This window comes from Eumetopias jubatus, unplaced genomic scaffold (genome assembly GCF_037043125.1).
Source record: "Eumetopias jubatus isolate StellerSeaLion01/CBP00866 unplaced genomic scaffold, mEumJub1_p1.0 scaffold_11, whole genome shotgun sequence".
Classification (NCBI taxonomy): domain Eukaryota; kingdom Metazoa; phylum Chordata; class Mammalia; order Carnivora; family Otariidae; genus Eumetopias; species Eumetopias jubatus.
Genome location: NW_028274817.1, coordinates 99,142,982 through 99,168,807, shown reverse-complemented (window position 1 = coordinate 99,168,807; position 25,826 = coordinate 99,142,982). Strand labels below are relative to the sequence as shown.

Below are 25,826 nucleotides of genomic sequence, written 5' to 3'. Positions count from 1 at the left end.
TTGCCAAAATACCCATTTTATATCATTAAACTATTTCTCTATATCATGCCACAGTGTGTCAGTATATTATAAAATTTACTAAAGCAAGTTGCCTATTTAAAAATAATTTCTTGACAATTATCATGCATTTACATTTAAACTAATTTTATAGTTATCTGTACAACTACATCTCCCTTCCATTTTGTGTGATTACTTTTAGTATGTTCACCCCCACACATTTCTGTCCTTCTGTGGTTTTTTCCTAGATGGCTGGTCCTTTCACAATGTATCTCCTGGGATCATTTGCTGGCTGGATTCCAGTTGCAGTAAGCCAATGGAAAGAACCAACTGGAGCTTCAAAAACAGGGAAAGAGAAAGCTGGGGAAACTTTCCTCCATAACTTCTCTGCTTCAGCGCTACATCTTGTAGTAGCTGACTCCTTCCAACAACTACATTTTCCAATATGTGGTTCTTCCTCCAGTAGTGCAGCTCTCACTGGACCCCATTAACCTCCATTCATTCTTTTGTTCCCCTTCTCCCCTAAGCCCTAAGAGATAGGAACTGCTTCTTACTCTTGTTCCTCTCTGGGTGATTCATTTTCACCTATTTGTTAATATATCATACCTTGCTAAGTAAATAACATACCTAAAATTCAAAATTTAAACTTTCTCCAAACAATCCTTACACTTTCCTGTGTAATTTACTTCTAAGAAATCTGTAGACCTTGTAGTTATTCTAAATAGGATTATATTATTTCTTTACACTTTCTAATTCTTAATATGCTTTTAAAAAGGGGGAAATCATATTATTTTTAAATGATGATATTTATCCCATCTTTTCCAATATACATATCTCACATTTCTTTTTTTCTTGTCATATAACATCTGCTAGGTCCTCTTGAACCATACTGAGCAATAACACCAATGAGGAATATCCTTGACTTGTTTATTATTTTACTGAGAAGCCTTCCAGCATATCAAGATAAAGAAAGTTTCCTTCTATTTCTGGATTCTTAGGAACTTTTCTCAGGACTTGGTAATGAATTTTAGCAAATGATTTTAGATACGGTATTTTTTTTTTTTTTTTTTTTTTACTGGGAGGATTGACTAGTATGCTTTCCTGACCTTCTTTAATAAAAGAACAAAGATTAAATGTTACTTGTTCACTATTTTGCACTGTTTTGAATATCATTAATATGAGTGTTATTTCACACATATGTATCATGTTAAAGCTCTGAATTTCATCCCTTTAAAAGCTGTCTTATTTCTCTTTAAACTATATGGCAAACATGGAAGGAATTTCACATTTAGCAAAAATTTTCTCTAGCTAAAAATGTTCATATTCTAATTTAAAGTGTAGACAGTCAAGAAATTTCCATGTTTAAAGAGCTTAATTTAAACAAAATTAATCTTAAGCTGATGTGTCTTTGGGGGGGGAGGAGGCTATATCCCTGATAAAATAATAGTTTGATTCATTTATGTATATAAATAGTCACTCAATTGGAGAAAGCAGGAAATAAGCTGATTCAGAATCCCTAACTATAACTAGACATAGGAGGAAATAAGGTGAATCCCTGTGCTTCCTGTCATGATTATCATAACAAGGACCCTGAAATGATATCCACACTCATTATCTCTGCTTTCATCTACATATTCTCATGAATTTAAAAATAATTAAAGTAAAGTAAGATGGCACATGTATGAGTGAAGAAAATAGCTTGAAATACAAAATGCCGCAAAGATTCAGATAATCTTGACAGAACTCAGCTTCTAGAGGTTTAAATGAATCAAATGCAAATTACCCCTAAGCTTTGAGATTTTTTCCATTTCTTGTTATAAATTTGTTCTCTGTATGGGTGCTGTATGATGAAGAATGAAGTAGATGAAATTTTCAGTAAAGAGTACCTACGTTGCCAAGAAATCAGTCAAGTAACTCTGTAACTCTGGGTCTTTGTACTACATGAAATGAGAGAAAAAAGAAACCCAAGTGTTACAAAGTTTAAATTAATTATGGAAATATGTATTTTCCTCCAAATATTAAAGTGTCATAATGGAAACACCAAATTTTATTTTGGCAGAAATTAATCTTTTGGATTTTGTACAGATGCACATTATGCTTTGAACATAATATACATGGACTTACTTTGGTGCTTTCATTTAAGCTATTTTCAAACTGCCAGCAATGCCTGGTTCTATTTCTTTTCATTTATTTAACTGAATAAATGCTATCAGTCAATGTTCAGGTGCTGTGCAGCTGTTTTCCCAAATACCATCATAGCTCAGTACAAAATGACATCTTCCAACCTCTGAATTGTTACAGCCAGGTGGATTCTAACATATACTACCTTGAAATTCAACTTCACACACACACACACACACACACACACACACACACACTCAAACATCCACATCCACACACACACACACACACACACAAAGTGGAGGAATTAAAAACTATTTTTAAGGAAGCAGAGATTCTTTTTTTTTAATATTTTAAGAAAATCGTGACTTAATTGCATTGTGATTATCAAATCAATGTTCCTCTCACAAGTAATTCATCCAGAATGGGTTGGAACCTACTGAATGCCAAGCTCTGGTATTGTTTGCTGAAGATAAATTCTGGACAAGCTAGACCTAGCCCCCGACCTCATAGTGCTTAGAGTGCACATGACATAAGTTAATACTAATGTGTTAGGCTATATAGTATAGATTTTTCTAAGCCGTTATAGATGTAAATGCTTTTAATATTAAAAAGTGACAAATTAAATATATTAAGTAAATAAAATACTCATGTATGATCATTTCTAAGGAAAGTATTAAAACAAGAAAATAGAGACATTAGCATTACTTGGACTTTTTATGTCTAAACTAGTCAACAGTCTTCACGCATATTTTATGAGTCAAATAAAAACTAACATAAGAGTGTGTATCTAGGGGGGTGGAGGGATGGGGTAACTGGGTGATGAACATTAGGGAGCGCATGTAATGTAATGAGCACTGGGTGTTATATAAGATTGATGAATCACGTGCCTGTACCTCTGAAACCAATAACACATTATATGTTAATTAATTGAATTTAAATTAAAAAATTTTTAAAAGAAAGAATGTGTATCTACTAAGTTCCTTTATTATTACTTTTTCTATTCTTTTTTTTAGGATTGGGGGAACAATACAAACTTAGAAGACAATGTATTTTTAGTGTTTAATACAAAGCCTGACTCAATTCACACTCATTAAATACTTGTGAAAAAGCTTTTTTTTAAATGGTCACAGGCAGACATCCAGCTCTTCTGTCAGATAATTTGAATTACTTACATTCTCTGTTATTTGTTTCTTAGCCCACATCTAAATCAGCAATTTCATTTATGTGGGAATGTCATCTGATTCACATAGTTAGCTCACATACAGATTTTTTTGTGCCCTTCTACAAACTACTTATTTGGGCCCTGAATTCACTATCTCAAAACATGGGTGATGAATAGGCAGGCAGAAAAAATGTGTTTTGTTAAGATTTTATTTATTTATTTATTTTGGAAAGAGAGGACATGCATTCACCCGTGAGTGGGGGGAGGGGCAGAGGGAGAGAACCTTCAAGCAGACTTGACGCTGAGCATGGAGCCAGACACAGGGCTCCATCTCACGACACTGAGATCATGATCTGAGTCGAAACCTAGAGCCAGACGCTTAACTGCTTAACCGACTGAGCCACCCAGGCACCCTGGGAGAAAATATTTTTTACAACTGTCAACACTAGTATATAGAAATGATATAAAATTTTTAAAAACTGGATGTACATATCTGGATCAGATTTATTTTAGATATAAGAGGGTTAGTATATATTACTATATTTGAAATGAAAAGAATTAGATTTAATACTTGACATGCAGAGCTTAAAAAGATGCAAAATTTTACTTCTTAAAGAAGTCCCTTAGAAAAACTGATCAAATTAAAAACTATAAATATACAATTAAGAATTTTGCTGTTTAAAAGAATAACAATAATAATGTACTTCAAATTAGAGATTTTTTTCTGCAGAAACTAAATGAGGTTAATAGAGTGGGTAAAGTGAATCTAATTTACAAGGCCGTTAGAGCTGAAATGTTTCAAATACTTTTCTATTCAGTTCTTATCCTTTCCATAAAGTTGATTTATGAAGAAATATGCACGTCTAGAGAAGTCCACTAAAGTATGCTTTTTAATATGATTATTTCACACAAAATGGTTATTGACCATATGTATTTTGTCTAGGCCTTTTCCCAGGGGAGTTGTTAACATAATTCATTTGCAATTCAGTTAGCAAGAAAACATGTTAAATTGAATTTTACTCTGAAACAATAAATCAAACCAATGTGAAATATATTACACCCCATAAAATGAACAAACACTGATCAAATTATACAGCTGAACTATGGAGCTCACATATCCCAAGACATTTAAAATATCACCTCCATATAGTCATTAAATAAGTCTCACGATCTAAAGCACAAATTAATAACTTTGGGTCATATTATCAGCTTATTCTGGGGATTTATGATGGTGAATTAAAACAGTAACCTCTTCTTATAGCCTCCATCAGTAATCATTCAAGTTTTTTTCTAATAATAAAAGCATAAGTTAACAATGTCATTCAGATGAAAATACATTTTAACTTATGTTGACTAGCATGATCTTTAGCATCATCAAGCAGTTGTAGAAAAGAAAGCTATCAAAATCAGAATCCTATTTTGAAGACCAAAAATCTCTAGTAAACATCAAATAAACTTCAGCACAGTCTACAGATGATAGAGCATAAAGTACAATGCCTAAGAGATGGTGCTTAAAAAATAGTTTGTGGCTGTGTTGCATCTATGTGACATAAATCAAATGAATACCATTTTAATCCTTGGTTTACACTCTAAACTTTGTTCTTAGCCATTTCTGCAAAGGTAGTTAACAGGAAAGTTTCCCCTGTTCTGTTGAAGTCATTCATATGCAGACTTGTGCTAGGAATTCCAATAGATTAGACTTGAAAGTTCTATTAAGAATGTGATCTTATTCTCATAAGAAATGTGATTTCTTGTTCCAAATTAACCTTTTTAAGATATCCTCATGTATTTTTGCCCCATATATATGCTACACATCTATTGCAGCTAAAGAAACTATGCAGTCTGACATTTATATGGAATGAATGACATGTTAGAAACTATCTATGACACTGTGGGATTATCAAATCAACCAGCGAACAAAGTCATTTTCTTTTTTGATCAGACCCTTAGTGTGATAGATAAGAAAATGTCATACTCACAGTGTAGCTTGTCAATGTCTCTCATAATAAATTCACATACTATGTTCACATAAGTTCATATAGCACAGTATTGAATCTGTACTAGAATACAGTCTTTTAAAAACACAGGTGGCACAACGCCGTACACAAAATGTGATGAAAAATCGACTGTTCACTGTCAAGTGATATCTAGTTGACAGTCACGTGACTGTCATGTAGACAGTTTCAACCAAATATATCTTGTCAAAGACTTAGGATGTTGAGGCATAAAAATGCAACTATTACAACGAAAGAGGTTACCGTCCTTGAAAGAATAGCTCTTGCTGTCTATAATAAAATTTTGCTACAAATGTCTTAACTGAAATATTGAAACCAAAAAGAGAAAACTTCATAGATAACAAATTTTGGAATTAACATTGGAAAAAACAGTTATAAGAAATGCATGGATTCAGAAAATATTTGGGCATCAGGCCACTGCAATTCTACTCTTAGTCTTAAATCTTAGGGAGGTAATGGTTACCATGATGGTACCAAAAGCCAGCCATGGGAGCAAAGGTTTTGTATGTTCATCTTGGAGAGAGTAGAGACATAATGGTCCCTTTGAATAGTGGAAGAGAATCATGATACCTCTAAATATAGGTAAAAACAAAGTGTGAATGTTACAAAGATAAAGATACTTGATCAACATAAGAAAGAACTTACAGGCAATATCACTTTTGATAATTCCACTTGACTAGTATAAGACAGTATCTGTTTTGGGAACACTGCAGATTGGCGGAGGGATTCAGCAAGAGAATGCTTCCATATCTGCCATCTGCACTAGAGAAGGTGTTCTGCACTGTTCCATACATTGGCTTGAACTATGTATTGTCCCTTATTTTCAAATACATTATTCCATTGACTGCTCTCTAAAAAAACAAAACAAAACAAAACAAAACAAAACCTGTGAAAGTCGGTAAAATAAGAACTATATAGAGACGAATTCAGCGAGACTTAGAATATGAGAATGGCTTGCCAACACCACTGAGCTTGTAAGTAGCAGAGCAGAACAACTTCCAACTCTAAATTCTGATTTATGTTCAAGCAGTTAACAGGACAACTTAGCAAATTATTTATTAGAGTCCTGTTTACACCTCTATAATCACCTTATTTTTTCTTTCATTTTATGTCAGGCCTCTGCCTGCCTTGACATGATTGGTCCCCATCAGTGAGTCATAAAATACTTGATTTTCCCATGGTGCATTTTTTTAAAATCACTGTTTCATAGGACAATACCTGCAAACACCTCCTCTAATTTAGGACACATATTAACCTTCAGAGCAGAAATAAGAAGTATGTTAAAATTCAAGTGTGTATTGACGATTTTTCTCTTGAACACTTTACAGATTTCTACTATATATAAAATATTATATGTAGTGTAATATATATACATATGCCCACATGTATACATATTAACTTTTTAAAGAGATTCCAATTCACTTTTACTTGCCAAATTAGAGTACTGCAAAACGAAGTTTTAGAAAAATTCACTACATAGGACTCTGACCATACTTGTGTTTTCAATGTAAATAACGTTTTTTGTAATGAAATCTCCATACATTATAAAGGGCATTATTGCCTGTCAGGAAGAAATAATGAGCTTGTATTTCTCAGCTGTGTATAAATTGCATGCATTTTATATTTCTAAGGAGAGGCCTCTATCAATCAATATTTTCAAAAAATGACAGTCCTCAGTTAGGCAGTGATTGTTACTGAAGCTGACAAATGTTTACCCTTCATTGGAGACTGACAAATAGCCTATGACATAGACTGCTTTTCTGCTGCTTATATTAAAACCTGTTTAGGAATATGAAAATGCAGAAATGTGAATCTTAATGTAAAACTGCTTTCAAATTTCTTGTTAGAAGGCTTGCCAGACACACCAGAGGACCATTTGGGGAAGCAAATGGGTATTACATATATAAGATAAGTAAGTGAAGTATCGATTAAAAACAAATACAAGCCACTGTTGTGACATGGACAAAATGTAATAAAATACTGTTAAATGTCTTTTCATAAACAGAGTCCCAGCAATCTTTGTAGTTTGCTTGGGGCAAGTTTAACAGCATGTTTCCCCATAGCAGGCTAAAGTCATTTAATCCATGATTTTTTTTTAATACAGAGCTGATTTATTTGAACTGAGAGAACAGTAGACCACGTAAATGTCATGTTAATATTCTAAAGTGAGCTAAATCACGTTAGCAACAAAACTTATCTTATCATATATTTCACCTTGGTCTATGACAGACTGTGATAGTTATGCTATTAAGTGACAATTAGCCAATCAGCAAAGCAGTCATTTCTGAAAATATACAATGCGTGGAAAATAAGAATCTTCCTGCTCCTCATCTGTCAGAATTTTTTCTTAAACCTCTTGGCTTAAGTGAGAACATCCTGTTGAAAGTGTTTATTCTTCTTAGCATTCTTGGCTTGATTTCATCACTTTTAAATCTCCCTTCCCTTTCTCCGGTTCTTACAATGAGATGGTGGAAACATAATGACCTCTTGGAATAGTGGAAGGCAATCGTGGTTCCTCTAAATATAAGTAATATCAAAGTGTGAATGTTACAAAGATACAAACGCTTGTTCATTGTAAGAGGGAACTTACATGTAGTATCACTTTCAATAATCAGACCTGACTAGTATAAGACAGGATCTGCTTCCAGAACACTTGAGATTGGCAGAGGGATTCAGCAAGAGAATGCATTAAAAAAAAAAAAAAAAAAAAGAGGGTGCCTGGGTGGCTCAGTCGCTAAGTGTCTGCCTTCAGCTCAGGTCATGATCCCAGGGTCCTGGGATCGAGGCCCACATCAGGCTCCCTGCTCAGCGAAGAGCCTGCTTCTCCCTCTCCCACCTTCCCCTGCTTGTGTGCTCTCTCTCTCTGTGAAATAAGTAAAATCTTAAAAAAAGAAAAAAAGAAGAAAAGAGAGAATGCGTTGATACTTGTCATCGCACCAGGTGTTCTGCACTGCTCGATACATTGGCTTGAACTATGCATTGTCTCTTATTTCCAAATATGTTATTTCATTTACTCCTCTTTAAAATAATCTGTGAAGTAGATGGAATAAAGAACTCTATAGAGATGAATTCAGGGAAACTTCAAGGATAAAAATGAAATTGTTGAAACTGTTTATTCTCCTTAGCTTTCTTAGCTTTCTTTCATCAGTTTTCATCTCCCTTCCCTTTCTCCAGTTCTTAAATTGCAGAAAGCCTAACCTTGATCATAATTACCTAAATACTTTGATAGTCCACTTTGACTTCTTCCAAACTGAAATGCTTCCACTTATTCATTCACTCAAGAAATATTTACTGAACACCTGCCATTTTCCAGGCACTGAAGTAAGTGCTAGGGCACAACTGGGAACAAAAGACTCAATGGATAATTTCTTTATGGAGCTTAGATTGTAGCAAAAGAGACACACATGTAAGCAGGTAAACTTGGTACTTTGTAGCAAGCACTATTATAGGGGAAACTAGATGGGCCAAATACCTAGTCTTCTGGCACACGTTCAAGCATGACTCTAGCACTTTAACTTCAGGACCATTTCATGTTGAGTATTTTGGCTCACTTGTCTATATAGTTACAGTCCATCTCATTTCAAAAACTGATTTGTGATAGCTTTGCCTGCTGAATGATTCCCCAAGAGCATTATGGTATCGTTCGATCTCTTATTGTAATCCCTCAAAAAAAAAAAAAAAAAAGATCCACCTTTAACATTTCCACTAGTTTCAAACATCATCTCAGCAAACACCCTTTCTTTCAGTTCCTGCTAAAAAGAAATATTTCAAGTTTAATAGAGGATCATAATTATTAAGAGAAAGAGTTATATCTTTGTGGTTATTGCTCACAAAGTACTTTTCATTCTAAGGAGCTCAGAAAACTATATTTTATGGTTCTCTCTTCAGTAATTAAGTGTGCCATTCACTTAAATTTTCTATCTAGCATAAGCAAGTCATTTTAGCAAGCCAACCAACATTTTTTAAACATTCATCATAGCACCTACTATATAGTAAATAATTTTCTGGGCACAATGGCAAAACAAAAATATGTATAGCACAGCCTCTGCTCTGGACCCATACTTAACATTCTGACTGAAAGTGTAGCTGGTTAAATCACACATTTGGCTTTGGGAAACCTCAGTCATCAGGTACACATGTTAAAATTTCAAGAGACTTGAAACAAATGTGCAAATACCTGATTCAATCCATGAGAGTTAAAATGTATCAGAGAAAATCAAAGTAGGCCCCAAAAGTATTTTGAGGTTTCATGGAAAAGATGGAGTACTTGAACAGGATCAAGTTTTAGAGAGTTGTAGGATAGAAGAAGGGTTTCCCAGACAACAAGAGAAAGGTTGAATTGCATTTGACAATTAGTTCTCATCACACACACACACACACACACACACACACACACACACACACACACACATAACTATGTGAGGTGATGGATATTAACTAGACTTACTGTAGTGTTCACTTTGCAGTATATACAAATATTGAATCGTTACATTGTACACCTAAAACTAATATGTTATATATCAATTATATCTCAATTTAAGTTTTTAAAACATTTGCAAAGATACCTGTATATATGCCATGGTAAGAAGCCTGCCTGTGAATAATGCTTAAGAGTAGTAATAGATAAGCCTAGAAGAAATGATAGAGGCTAGAAAGACAATGAAAAATATTTGTAACTACTAAATTTGGAATTTTTAATATAGGTCAGGGAGCACCCCTATATATTTTTGAAAAGAGAAGCCACATGATTACACTGGTGCTTCAGTAACAGTTTGGGAGAAATATATTGAATAGGTTTGAATATGGAACAAAGAGAAAATTTTCAGCCATAAGAAGAAAAAGAGTAGGAATGAGGTCCAGCAGGAGGAAAATCAGAAGTCAAAATATTTGATCAGGCATCTGATATAACAAAAACTTTAGGAAAATTAAAGCATTAGGTAGGAAAGTCAGTACAGGTATCATATGGAGTTGATACTGCTTAAATTGGGCCTAGAGAAGTGAAACCCTGGAGACCTTTCAGAAATTAATATTAAGTCAATTTTATTTGAGCTCAAGTAAAATGTGGGCAGAACTGAGAAATAAATCTGATAAAGCCAAGTTCATAAAAGGCTTTCAAACAATTCAGAAGTTTGAACTTCGTCTTCTGGGGTGCCTAATAATGTCACTGATTACAAGAATAAACATGAGCTTGGGCACCTGGGTCGCTCAGTCGGTTAAGCATCTGCCTTCAGCTCAGGTCACGATCCCAGGGTCCTGGGATCGAGTCCCACATCAGTCTCTCTGCTCAGCAGGGAGTCTGCTTCTGCCTCTCCCTCTGTCCCTCCCCCATGCTCGTGCTCTCTCTCTCTCTCTCTCACTCTCTCTCAAATAAATAAATAAAATCTTTTTTAACAAAAGAATAAACATGAGCTTGATTTGGGGTGATGGACTTTATCTCAATCATTCCTGCTCTTAAAATCATTCCTCATTTATGAAGGGAAAGAATCTATGCAGATATTCTAAAATAGCAGTAATAAAGTATTTGGGCTCTGAAGTCAAACACTCCTGGATCCAAATCCAGTCTCCACTTCCTACTGGTTATCTGTATGATATGGGAAAAGTCTTTTATCTTTCCTCAAGAGTTTGCTTCTACACAGTACACGTGGAGTAACAGTGTCTAGCCCTTAAAGTGGTTATAAGGCTTAAATAAGAAATTGCAGGTAAAGTGTCTGACACATAATAAGTTCACATTAAATACTAGCTATTTTGGCAAACTAACCAAGTTTCTTTTCTTACACTGCTGGTGAGAGAGACAACTGGTAATGTTGATTTGAATGTCAATGGCATGGAAGTGAAACTAAGAAAATGGAAGCTTCCACAGACAAGAGAACATACAGAAGATAAGAGAGGATTTGGAAAACATCCATTGTAACATAAGGAAGGGCAGTCAGCAGAGCAGATAAGAACTATGATACAGAAGTAGATATTAGATCAGATATAGGAAGAGATGTGGACAGAAATAGTGATGAAGATAGAGACAGAGACAGAAGGGATGTCAGAGATAAACTGTCCCAAGTTGATAGAGGCAACTCTCTCACAAGGAGGGGTGTAAAATTACCCTGAAGTTCAATTATAATTTAATTAGTGACTGTGGAGAAGACAGTTTTGATAGAAGGAATGAGGGAGAAGTCAGCTTTCCAGGGATTACGGGGCAATAAGTAATAGGCAAATTTTGTACAGAGGACACATTTGGGATATTCGACAATAATAATGGTCAACAGTAAGTGGGTGCTCACAACTTCCCAGGCCGTGCTCTAAATATTTCAAGCCAACCAATTCATTTAGCCCTCATGAGAGCCCCATAGGGCATTAATATAATTGTCACTTTCATTTTCTCAATCAGGAAAAGGAGCCAGAGGGATATTAAGACATTTACACAAATTTAACACAGCTAAAAAGTGGCTAAGTTGGCTTTGAACCAGGCAGTCTAGCTCCAGGACGTGTGTTTGTGCTATCACTCATACAGCTTCTAAGACAAGGGGGCTGATTTGAACTTTGTCTTTCGGCTGAGTCTCTGCTTACCTGAATAGGCCAGAATCAGAAATGAAGAAAAAAAAAAAAATCTTAAGTGTTTCAACACTCACTTTGTGTAAACTGCTGTAAGAAAGATGGTGCCTTAAAGCAGCCTATCAAGATGGGATGAGATTTCCAGACTACACAACACGTGATCACTTCCAGTGGAAAGGTATGAGCTGCTTTGGAAAAGGCACAGGGAATATTTCAAGCTAGAACAATTCAGAAAAGATCTCTTTGGAGGACACATTAATTAAACTAGGCCAGGGGAAGAGAAAGCCTAGAGATATTTCAGGAAATGATAAATAAACTGAAGGTTGGAGAGTGAGATAAATATTCAGGTAAATTTGGAAAAATGTGAAATATGTGATTGATATGTGATCGTGGACATCTTAAGTGACACTGTTGAAGTATTTAAACTGGGGAATGGTATGAGAAGTGCTTTTAATTAGGGCAGTAGTTCTCATAGTGTGGTCCCCAGACCAAAAGCATCGACATCACTGGGAATTTGCTAAAAAGGCAACTTACCTGGTCCTGCTTTAGACCTATAGGATTAGAAACTCTGGGCATGTGGCCCAACATTCTGTGTTTTAACCAACATCTAGGTTATTCTGATGCATGCTCAAGGATGAGAACCCCTGCATTAAAGGATCTGGTCATCACTGAGTCTGTTCCCTGAAGTTCCATTATTTCACTGTAACTCTTGAAAGCATCAAACAAAACGTCAACACAAGTGACATGTGCCACTTTCTAACCAGAAGTTTTATGAACTATCACATGGTCTCTCAAAGCTTGTGTTGAGATGACCTCTCCAGCAATCTGAGCCTTCGCAGAGACCACAATGAACTGAAAGCCCTACCAACCCACAATGACATAAAGCTTGGCAAGAAAACAGTCTGCTGTTTTCAGTCCCTAGAATATCAGGATTTTTGTTATAAACACATAACCGAGCCTATCCTGATTTGCCTTGGGCTGGGAAGATGGTCCCGAGAAGGGATTGGCTCTATGTTAAAAGAGAAGGGGCTTACTTACAGGGAGAGATTTAAGATATCTGTGCAAGACAGAAGAATCAATATTTCTCAAAAGTCAGAAAAAAGAGATATATCTTTACATGAATATACAAGAGAGAGATCACATTATTACCAAACATTAACAATATCTTTCTGGGAGTAGGGATTTGAGGGGAATGTCTACTTTCTTATTTAGTCTTTTATTATTTTTGTTATTATTATTATAGCAGGGTATTATATAATTATTCAAAGAACCAAATAACAGGAAAGCATAAAGTCTATGGCATTTTAGTGTTTGCCTCAAATCTCATTTTCTCCAGGGGATAAAATCTTAGTAGGCTTTCTACCTAGACAATTGTGTGTGTGCATTCACTACCTCTTCATCTCTTACCATGTCTAGGACAGTGTTTTAAGTTACAATCACACATCATTTCTTATCCTCCTCATCGTCTTGCTGGTAAGACTTAGGATCCCAAGGTTAGCAATGAATTCCCAAGTGTTTATATAGCATGCCTTACATCACACAGTGAGTAAATAGATGCTCTGAGACTCCAACCAAGTTCTGTCTGATTCTAAAACTTGGGCTTTTTTAGTAGATGATGCTGTTGTGTGAGGGTTGTTTGTAGGAGCATCTGCATGGATACTTGTGTATGTGTACATGTGCGTGCAGAGACACATAAGTATATTTGATAGCCCTTAAAAAATAATTCTTGTGGGCACCTGGGTGGCTCAATCAGTTAAGCATCTGCCTTCAGCTCAGGTCATGATCCCAGGGTCCTGGGATGGAGCCCCATGTTGGGCTCTCTGCACAGTAGGGAGCCTGCTTCTCCCTCTCCCTCTGCCTGCCGCTCCCCCTGCTTGTGCTCTCCTGCTCTCTCTGTCAAATAAATAAATAAATAGAATATTTAAAAAATAATTCTTGTATGTACTGAGAAAGAGACTAGTGCTTTATGCTCAATGTCTTAGTGTAACAGTAGAATTGGTAATAATTTTAATTAAGAAAAAATTGATTACTTGTTACAATTCACTGTGCAAATATTGCTACTGTATTTATTTCATTTTTTAAAATAAAATGATGCAATAAAGAATCATGATTCTTTGTAAAGGCAACAGCACTGACGTTTCTAGGTCAAAATAAGTCTTTATGCAATGATAAATGTAGTATCTAAATATCTACAATTGGCCTCCAGAGTTTCAAAAATCTCAATGTATTTTTTTTTCAAATCCTTGTCATCCACTCCAAAGATACCAAAGCCTTTTTTCCCCTCTTCTAAAGAATAAATCCTTTAAATATATAAATAATGGGAGCCAGACTTATTATATATATTGTTTTCCTTAATGAGATATCATCACCCAAGTTGATTACCATGAATCTATAGTATTATCAACCACTTTACATGTCTGCTAAATTGTAAAATCAGAAACAATGGCTCCTTCAATATAGGTAAAGTTTGGCTAAAACCATAGTAATACTGGGTGAAATAATGGGCTTTAGAGGGGCCCATTAATCCTCTGAAACTGTATGCAAACTCTTTTATATTTGTACAAATGTGCATGAGAGAGAGTTGATGCATTTATTATAGCTCCAATAGGTATAACACCCACAAAAGATTTGGTTGCATAGTCCTGCGAATGTACTGACAATGAATTATACACTTTAAATAGGTGAATTGTATGGTATGTGAATTATATCTCAGTAAAACTTCTTTAAAAAATGACTAGCCCAGAACTTTCAAAATACATGTGTCAAGCCCACTGTGAAGCCCCTTCAATTCTATGTTACCATATTTTCAGAACTTGCATTCCATGTCAAGTGACCCCTCTCTTGATCTGACTCAGCCCCAAGCAATGATCTGTTCAATGCCCTTGTCTGTGATTCTCTAGCTAAGCCTACTGTGCCTGGCCGCTCTCAGACCAGCATGATGACCCAGTTGTCTGGCTACCGTCTACCCCCTTTTAGTAACAGATAGAACTCTCCATTCCAGTCCTTTTGCTACTCTTCTGGCTTACATCATACCACAATTATGACACAATCAACCATCTGTCTTTTAATTTTTTCAGGAGAAAGAATAATCTATTTATTCAGTTCTAAGAGAGAGCCAATACATTTGACCCTCGAACAACACAGGTTTGAACTGTGTCTACCTACACACATATTTCTTTATATAAATACAGTACATAAATGTATTTTCTCTTCCCCATGACTTTCTCAATAACATTTTCTTTTATCTAGCTTACTTTATTATAAGAATACAGTATATAATACATATACAAAATATGTGTTAATCGACTGTCCAAGTTATGAATAAGGCTTCCAATCAACAGGAGACTATTAGCAATTAAGTTTTGTGGAAGTCAAAAGTTATGCACAGATTATCAACTGCATGAGGGGGCCAACAGCCCTAACCCTGTATTGTTCAAGGGTCAACTATATCTTACTAAAGATTCTTTGTGCCCTTCAGAATGTGAACACCAGCAGAATTAGCATAGGTCAAAGTAGCCTAAGGATTCCATTAGAACAAGGAGTAGGACAAGTGGTCAGGCGCCAGTGTCAATATTATGGAGAAAATGCAAATATTATTGGTCAAGACATCTCATAGATAAGGAGAATAGCTGGTAGGAAAGAGAAGACTTGGAGGTAATAATATAATTTAAGCAGTGGGTAAGATCACAGTCTGAAATATTGGAAAGGGTGGGGAAATATTCTCACACCCAGCTGAGAAGGTTGTCAGGACAATCCCATGGGTTAAGGAAGAGAGTAAATGGGAAAAAGTCTTCAAGAATTACGCCCAAACACTATTAGAGTGGGGACTAACTTATAAGGACGCCAGCAAGAAAGACACTGAGCAGTGGACATAGGAGAAATAGGCTGGGGGAGAGAATCAAAGCTCTGAGGAGTGGTTGTGGCTGCTTCCCACACATGTGATACTGGATAAGTAGTCTTTTCTGAGCTTCCATTTACTCATCTGTAAACCGGATAAATTTAATAATTCATTTAATTATCATTATAGTCCCATGATGCAGATATTATCATCATCCCCATTTTACAGATGAAGAACCTGAGGCTCAGAGAGGATAAGTCAATCATGCGAGGTCCCACTGCTAGTAAATGGCAAAACAGAGAGTCAAACAGTGCTAATGTACCCTGTCTTCCTTCAGTCTTCTGCGTTCCAGGGCATACTAATCAAGCTTCCACCTGCCAGAGCCTACATCTCTTTGCTCAATAGAGTCCATTCTTCCTGAGCGCACATTACAGACCATAAATGCCAACAACTGAATGCATGCCCTCTACCAGGATCCCTCAACCAATGACCAGTAAAAATGGATGTATAACTCCCCCAGCTTCCCCATCTCTTCATAAGATAATTCTGAGGTCTGTGTCCCACACTATTTCCCACAATTCCCCAATGGAACTGAGCCCCAGGAGTCCACCATAGTAACTCTTGAAATACCTTCTTTACTGGCTTCCCTTCCCTTCCTTGTCCATAGTAACTCTTGAAATACCCTCTTTACTGGCTTCCCTTCCCCTCCAAGTCATCTTTCCTAGCATTATCTCCCAAATGAACCATGGGCATGAAGTAATCCAAAAATCAGAGGTATAAATTTAAACTATTATTTTATTATTATTATTAATGACACTGATAGTTAAGCCAAAATCTAGAAGGGGCCCTTATTTTTATCCTTTCTGGTTAAAAGTCTACCCCCTAGGGTTAGAATGTTGTTGGCCCTGAACTAGTAATTGCAGGCTCCAATTCTCCTGAATGCGAGATGTGTCCATGAGAGGAAAGCACAGAGTTTTAAAAGATTCTGTTGAATATGTTTAGTGAGTCTTCACTAATGGAAGAGTTCCATTTTGACCTCAGTAATGAAGGGAATGACACACTGAACATTACTTCCTCTGCAAAGCTCTCCATGTTCCCCCAAGATGAAGACAGCTTGCATCTACAATAAGCTGTCACAGTACCTTGTACTTCTCTTTGGTAATACCAATCACAACTGAATAAAGTATTTAGTGAGTAGTGAGTCTCTCTACTCCAGCTTGCTCGGTGAGGATAGGCACTGACTGTGTTTCCTCCAGTACCTCAGACCATGCATGGTATATACAGGGCAATAAAATATGTGCCAGGTACATGCTAGGCTATTCAGTTCTCCTCTATCTACAATCCATTTCTTAATCTTTTCAGAAACTATCTTCTAGAAAGGACAATCTATTCTCACAATTTTTCCCTATTTTGCTAAAGTTGCTCTTTGGAATATCACCAAAACTTCCAACATGCTGAATCCCATAAATGATTCTAATCAACGTCTTAGTCAATTTTTTGTTGGCATTTACTACTTAAGTACTCATTTCATGATCAACCCCCTACCTCTGTGTCCTCTCCTTCTTGGTCTCCTGGGGGCTGTATGATTTTCACATCATCTTCTCAGACATATTCTTCCATGGGTTCAACTGCTAAATATGCTAAAGATTATCTACTCTGTGTATTTATCAGCCAAAATCTCCCTTCTAAGCTTCATATTCATATACACAATGGCCAAGTAGACATTTTATCACGCCCATATTAAATGAGACCTATCGACTGAACTCATTCCCTCTACCTCCTCCCCAGACCTTATTCCAACTGGGCTTCCTAGTCACTTGCCTAGAATGTTAGCATAGAAATCATCCTAGCATTCTTCACCTACCTACTCAGTCATATCAAATCATTCCTTAAGTCCCATCTATCAATCCTCTCCAACCCACTCAATCTTCTCCATCCACCATGTCACTACCCTACTTTAGGATATAATCATCTCTTTTATGGACTAACATTACCAGTCTCCAAATGGTTATTTTTCTTCCTAAAACGTGTCAGAAGTTAGAATAGATTCCCATCCAGATCACTGGCTCATTAAGTACAGGGAAGTAATAGAGATGTGCCATGTGTGACCATGGGTCAAGTTTTCCAGATCCATGTGAACACAACCTTACACTTGGCTGTTTCATGCAGTGATGGTACCTGCATGAGCCCTGTATGTATGTGAATTTCAATGAGGTCTAGTGTAGGTTAACAATCACTCTTTGTTAGCTTTGTTTCATAATGTATTAGAGGTAGCAATCTCAGCCATCTTTGGTCTAAAATGTAGTTGGCAAGAAAGAAAAAGTTAGAAGAAAAAACGTTTGTTCAACACATGAATGAGTAACCCTACAATTATTTTTGTAACCTCAAATGTTCACCCTCATGAAAATTCTTTATAAAACTATTGTCATGATGATCAACCAACATTTTAAGTTGAAACATATATATCCAAGTTTCTGATCTCGCTCTGTATCAACATAGCACTCATAGAACTCAGGAAATACCTATAGCCACCTTAGCTTCCATCTTTCTCTTGTCTTTTGAAATGCCTTAAAGTACAAAGAAATATGTTCAGGCAAAGGTTAAAAATAATTGTCGAAATGATGGTTTTGCAGACAGGGAGTCATCAATGACAGTGCAGTTCCTATGGTGAGACACTGTAATGAGTTCAAAGTGTTTACAACTTCAATACTGCCTGTCAAATGCTCCCTTCAATGAAGTGGATTCTTGGCTATAAGCCACAAATGTGCTTTCAGAGATAAAAGCATGTGAATATACTGCTGTTTCTATTATTGGCCCAAGTGAGGCAGTGCTTTTTTATACCTATTTAAAAAAAGAACTTTCCTCAATATATTCATAATTTCCAAAAGTGTTTAAAGTAATAATGTAGTTATTTATAAAGCAATCTCTCACTATGATCATGATCTATATAAATAATATAATCATATAATCTAAGTAATATAGTCTAAGCTTTTCAAGGCTGTTTTCTGTTTAAGTTAATAGGATATATAATTCTGTAGTCTATCAATTTTATTAAGAAAAACAGTTTGCCTCCAGGAGAAAGAAACAACACAGAGCTAACTTCAAAGAGTATAAAATAAGAGACAACCAGTAGACAACACAAACACAAATTTATAAAACCTTAAAATTATTACTTAAAAATATTTTTGGAATTACCTACTATTTTTACCAAATCTACAAATTGTATTCTAACAAATGGTGAAAATCAATCTTAATTCTTAGATTTAAAATTATTTATCTTTATACAGCTACTAACATGATTTGGTCTGGTACATTGGTAATGGGATAAAAAGTCTTTTGGGTAAAAAAATATGGATATGTTTAGACACACTTTCAAATAGCTCCACAGGGTTGCATTCCTAACCTGGGCTATGTTACTCCAAGGTTCTACCTAAAGACAATAAGATTCCATATAAAAATCATGGATGGGCTTCAGGGGATACATGAAAACTGGAAAATGTATGCAAACTATGTTGTTCTCTCTCTCTCTCTTTTTTTTTTTAAAAAAAAGATCTACAAAACCCAGCAAAATCTCGAACAGATCCTTGAATCAAAAATGAGTTAAGAAGTAGTGGTCGAAGGCAGGCTGTTTCCCAAACTGTGGTTTCAGATCAGCATCAGCATCACCGGGGAACTTGTTAGAAATACAGAATCTCAGGTCCATTCCCAAACCTCACTGATCAGTAACTCTGGGGGTCAGACCCAGTAATCCGTGTTTTAACAAGCTCTCCACATGGTTCTGATGCATACCGATGTTTGAGAATCACTGATCCAGGCAGTAGTTTTCAGTTGGATTTTTTTAAAGTCTCCTCAAATTTTTATTCAGTATATTTGGAAAATTTGTATATTTTTAGAAGCTTCCGAAGAGATTCCCACAATTAGCCAATTTTCTACCACTGCCTGGGCAGAGCTATCCAACTATGGTTGGAGAACAAGAAGCATCAGCCTTATCTGTGAGCTCGTTAGAAAGGGAGAATCTTGACCTCACTTCCCAGACCTACTAAATCAAAATCTCTGAGGGTGAGGCCTAGGAATCTGTTTTAACCATCTCTCCAGATAATTCTAATGCAGGCTAAATCTGAGAGGACAGCAGTGGCCCAGAAAAAAAACAGAGAAGGTGACTGTTTAGGTGACACAAAAGCATACAGCTGCATTTAAGCTTTGAAGAGCTTTTAATACTAGAAAAAGCTACTGTTTGTTGGGAATTTATTATATACCAAGCACAATAGCAAATATAACATGCTTCATTTTTATCCTTCAAGGAAAATTCTGACACTGGAATTATTAATCCTGTTATACATTTAAGCACACTGAGGACCAGAGTTTAACAAATTTACATAAAATACCAGAATCAGCCAGAGTTTGAATCCAGGTTCAATGGTTGTGATTTTAACAATTATATCTATACATCTTTAGAATATACATGTTGAAAAGAGTCTTAGGGTTAGGTAAACGCATGCCTTAAATGTATCATTTAAGAAAAATTAAGACTGATCACTCAAACAATGAACGATGGTTATGAAGTAAATCAAGTAGCTTACCAACCCATGGTTTAAAACAGGCTATCAGTTTTCAGAGTACAGGTCTTTTACCTCTTTGGCTAAGTTTATTCCTAGGTATTCTATTCTTTGGGGTGCAGTTGTAAATGGGATAGTTTTCTTAATTTCTCTGCTACTTCATTATTAGCGCATAGAAATGCAACAAAATTTCTGTATATTGATTTTTGTATCCTATGACTTCACTGAATTCATTTATCAGTTCTAGTAGCTTCTTAGTGGAGTCTTTAGGGTTCTATGTATACAGTACCATGTCATTGGCAATTAGTGAAAGTTTTACTTCTTCCCTACCAATTTGGATTGCCCTTTTTCTTTTTCTTGTCTGTTTGTTGTGGCTAGGATTTCCACTACTGTACTGAATAAAAGAGATGAGTGGATATCCTTGTTCTTGTTCCTGATCTTAGAGAAAAAGCTCTCATTTTTTCACCATTTGGTATGACGTTAGCTGTGGGTTTTCCATATATGGCCTTTATTATGTTGAAGTATATTTCTTCTAAACCTACTTTGTTTAGAGTTTTTTTTTCAAGAATGGATATTGTACTTTGTCAAATGCTTTTTCTGCATCTATTGAGATGATCATATGGTTTTTATTCTTTCTCTTGTTAACATAAATGAAATTGAAGATGACACAAATAGAATTCCATGCTCATGGATTGGAGGAAACGATATTGTTATAATGTCCATACTACCCAAAGCAATCTATAGATTTAATGCGATCTCTATCAAAATACCAACATTTTTTACAGAACTAAAACAAATAATCCTAAAATTTGTATGGAACTACAAAAGACTCCAAATAACCAAAGCACTCCTGAAAAAGAAGAACAAAGCTGGAATTATCACAATCCCAGATTTTAAGCTATACTACAAAGCTATAGTAAATAAAACAATATGGTACTGACACAAAAATAGACACAAATAGCAATGGGACAGAGTCCAGAAATAAACCCAAACTTTTATGGTCAATTAATCTACAACAAACAAGGCAAGAATATACTATGGGGAAAAGACACTCTCTTCAACAAATCGTGTCAGGAAAACTGGACAGCTCCATGCAAAAGAATGAAACTAGACCACTTTCTTATATCACACACAAAAATAAACTCAAAATGGATTAAAGACCTAAATGTGAGACCTAAAACCGTAAGATTCCTAGAAGGAATCATAGGCAGTAATTTCCTTAACATCAGCCTCAGCCATAGAAACATTTTCCTAGATATGTATCCTCTGGCAAAGGAAAAAAAAAAAAAGGCAAAATTAAACTACTGGCAACCTACTGAATAGGAGAAGATGTTTGCCAATGATATACCCAATAAGGGGTTAATATCCAAAATTCATAAAGAACTTATAAAACTCAACACCAAAAAAACCCACAAATAATCGCACTATAAAATGGGCAGAGGACCTGAATAGACATTTTTCCAAAGAAGACATACAGATGGCCAACAAGTCTCACACACTATTGGTAGGAATGCAAACTGCTGCAGCCACTGTGGAAAACAGTATGGAGGTTCCTCAAAAAATTAAAAATGGAATAACCATATGATCCAGTAATTCCACTATTGGTTATTTACCCAAAGAAATGAAAATACTAATTTGAAAAGATATATGCACCCCTGTGTTTATAGCAGCATTACTTATAACAGCCAAGATAAAGAAGCAACCCAAGTGTCCACTGATAGATGAATGGATAAAGATGTTATATGTACGTATGTGTGTGTATATATATGTATACATGTATATACATATATATATATACATGTATACTACATACACATATATGTATATATTACCATATACATACTATATGTACATGTTACCATATACATCTAGATAGCACTATGTATAGGAAAAGAAATTAAATTACTGGGACTACACCAAAATATAAAGCTGATCCACTAAAAAAAAAAAAAAAAAAAATCTTGCCATTTGCAAAAACATGGATGGATCTAGAGAGTATATTGCTAAGTGAAATAAGTCAGATAAAGAGAAATATCATATGATTTCACTCACATATGGAATTTAAAACAAAACAAATGAACAAAGAAAAAGAGACAAACCAAAAAAAGACAACTGCAGAGAACAAACTGGTGGTGAGAGGGGGATGTGGGTGGGGAAACGGGTGGACTAGATAAAAGAAACAAAGAGTACACTTACCTAGATGAGCACTGAGAAATGTATAGAATTTTTTATTATATTGTATACCTGAAACTAATAATAACAGTGTATGTTAATTATACTTCAATAAAAAATGAAAAAAGAAACAGGGAAACATAGAAAAATAAATAAAACAGAGTATCAATGGGTGTGGATGGGACAAGTGTAATATAGGCAGCTGAATTCTTATTCAAAAATTGCTCCGTTAAAGTAACGGTGCTTATACATGTGAACAAACTGTACACATTCTATGATGCAAGAAGACTTTTAAGTCAGTTACTGCAAAGACCAAGCATCAAGTCACTTCCTTAGAATTGTTCACAGCACTCAGATTAGCTACTTTGCCTGAAGCACAACACCCGAGTACTTCCTTCCTCCCGCTATGGGTGCTAACTAGACTGTTTGAAGTAATGAAGTGACTAAGAGAAACTTTTCTCCCATTTGGGACCTGAATAGCAAATGCCCCATTAGTCCTAGATGCCTCAAGGACCTAAACATGAGAGGCCAAAGCTCATTATTTTATGTACTATGGGCATGATTTTTTTTTTTTTTCCACATTAACTGGGCTGATTAGTAAATGTAAGAGACAGTCTACGGTATGATTGAACAACCGTAATATCCATCCTTTGAGAACTGTGACTCAGCAGATGGGAAAAGAGAAAATAAATGTCCAATATCTTGATTGTCACTGACACTTGTGAAATTATCATTTGACAAACCGTGATGAAATAATTTGGCAGGAATTCAATATAGCTAACGAGTCACTTAATTAAATAAAATTCTGTCTCCCCAACTAAATGGTATGCAATGATAAGAGCTCTCTATTCCATTGCTTATCTAGAAAATAGATGTCTAAGATTTCTTTCCTTTATGACTTTTTAACAGCCAACCTGGGTATAATAATGATATTATCTAGAATTTATATGGTCAACACGCAATTGCTCACAGGGTTATTAAACAGTTTGTAAATTATCCTGTTTTTCCCCCTGCTTTCTGCCTGCAAAGATTACATTTCTTATTAGCATTTTCTTAAGCAAATGGAAAGAGAATAGAAGGAAATGAAATGCAAATGGCCAATATTTCAAGTTCTTAACACCTTTAGAACAGTATTTGAAGATCCTTGCTAAACTGAAGCTCTTGGATTTCCACTTGATTTAATCTATCCAAGGCGGCAATAACTAAGGTAGACAATAAAGCAAAAATAACTAAAAATTTATTTTATCTATAAAATAACAATGAAATGGCAACCTATTAACAGCAAAAAAACCTTATTATTGACTAAATAATGAGCGTTTATGAATATTGTGGTTCATCATAAAGACAAATTTACAAAGTTAACTTAAAAAATTGTGTCTAGTACCACCCATACCAAAAAGATTTAAACATTAGGAATTACCTATTGTAACTGTTACTTGAATCAATAAATCATAATTTGTTATATCAAGACATAGGTGTTTACATACAGTTCATTGATCTCTTTAAATATGACTGTGAGCCTTTCTGTGAGATTAAGAGATGGGGTGGGGTCCTTCCTTAATTTTCATTTTTACCCCATGAAAACTAGTATAGTTCTTCTACATACATAGAAGAGACTCATAAATGCTTACTGATCTAGTTGTGAGTTACAACATTAAAAATGGTTATGAATTTTTCCCACTAGAGGAAAATCTTGTATATTGCTAATTTTATATTAATCATGGACCCTGTGAAATGTAACATGTCATTAGATCCAAGAAGATATTATCATTTCCGTCATTTTGAATCTCTATTCACCCTTGCAAAAGATCAAGTTTCTTCTCATTAAAATATAAATTTAACTAATTACAAAAATTAAAATGTAATTCTCAGAAAAGTGAGAAAAATTCTCATATTTTAGTATGAAGTGAAGTAAAATCTGATTTACATTGGGAAAGAAGACAAATCTACTTATTTTAGGAATAAATCAAGAAATATACATAATACCTACTTGATATGGTCTTTAACAACATTTTATATGATTATTTATAATAGAGTGCTATAAATCAAATACCTATGTTTCTTCCATGTGTGAGGTTTCAGAAACACAGAGAAGTGCACAGGCTGGCTCATATGATATGGGGAAGGGAGCAAAGAAAGAATAGGAGGAGAAAGTGGTTATGACAACAGCATTTCAGAGAAACTTTGGGAAACTAATGTACTATTAATATATATGGAGGCATTCCTGAATGAACAGGCTAATTCTGAGAGCTCCTCAATTTTCACCAGGACCCTCTGCCTTCTTAAATACATGGCAAACCATTTAATATTTAGAATGCAACTAAGTGCACTCATATTAATAAGAGTTAAAATACAGAACATTCTCTTCTATACTTACTAAATCATGCCTTGGTTCTCTTTATTGTCACAGTTGATCAAAACTGAGTATGATTTGCTCCGAACCCCATGGACCTCAGCGTCCCCAATCCCACACCACTGTTCCTCTGGCAGTTGGCATCCCAATCACCCAAACCTTCTTTCCTCACATTCCCTTAAGTTCAGGCTTCTCTCTGCCTCAAACACCTTTACATGCTCACCTGTATTCCCCTGCTTCAAGAATCCACTTTCTCCCTCTACACAACAAGCTAGTACCAAAACTCATCCTTTAGATCTTTGTTTAAATATCACATCTGCAGAAAAGACTCTCCTGTTGTCTTATTCCCCCGGGAGAATAATGCTCCCTATTTTCTGCTTTTACAGCACCCTACATTTGCCTTTGTAGTATGCATCAAATTGAAATTAGACTATTAATTAGCAATCTGAGTTTTGCTGGTATTCCTCAAAGGAGAGTAAATACTAAAATACAAACCTTTTCTGATTTCTTCATTAAATTCACCAAGGCCCAACAAAACACTTTGCCCAGAGTAGGTACTCATTTAACATTTATGCAAGTGGTACTTCTTCCAGATCTATTCCCATTTTGCACTGAGCCTACCTTAGAAATTTGATTTTTATACCGACCTAGTTCTCCTGTTTGGCCACCACAAACCCTCCCCTCATTCTCTTCCATCCTAAGCCTGGCACAGAGCAAACTCCAGCAAAGCCTGTGTTCACACTCTTCCCACAGCTATGAGTGTTCTACAGCCTGTCAATGCCTCTCTTAAAATCTGACACAGGAACTAAACATAGATTCTTGATGATCCTTGGCCAGTATAAAGGAGAGTGAAACTTTTACTTCCTCCAGTATCATGTTATACTGCACTCTAATACACTACACCACACTATACTATATTGCGCATCATTTCTGTTGAGTTAGCACTTTTAGAATACTTGTCATATGGTATGTTAATTTTCCCTTTCTGTCCCTGACTCTGCTATGTGAGTATGTTCTGGAGAGGAGGAACCAGGACTTACACATGTTTACATCATCGAGAATG

General features: G+C 35.4%; 1 protein-coding gene across 1 annotated transcript in view; it reads right to left on the bottom strand.

The window, feature by feature from the left end:
* Nucleotides 1-25,826, bottom strand: part of DMD (dystrophin) — a 1,674,912-nt gene that overhangs the window by 1,601,527 nt on the left and 47,559 nt on the right. The gene's annotated exons all lie outside the window — the stretch shown is intronic.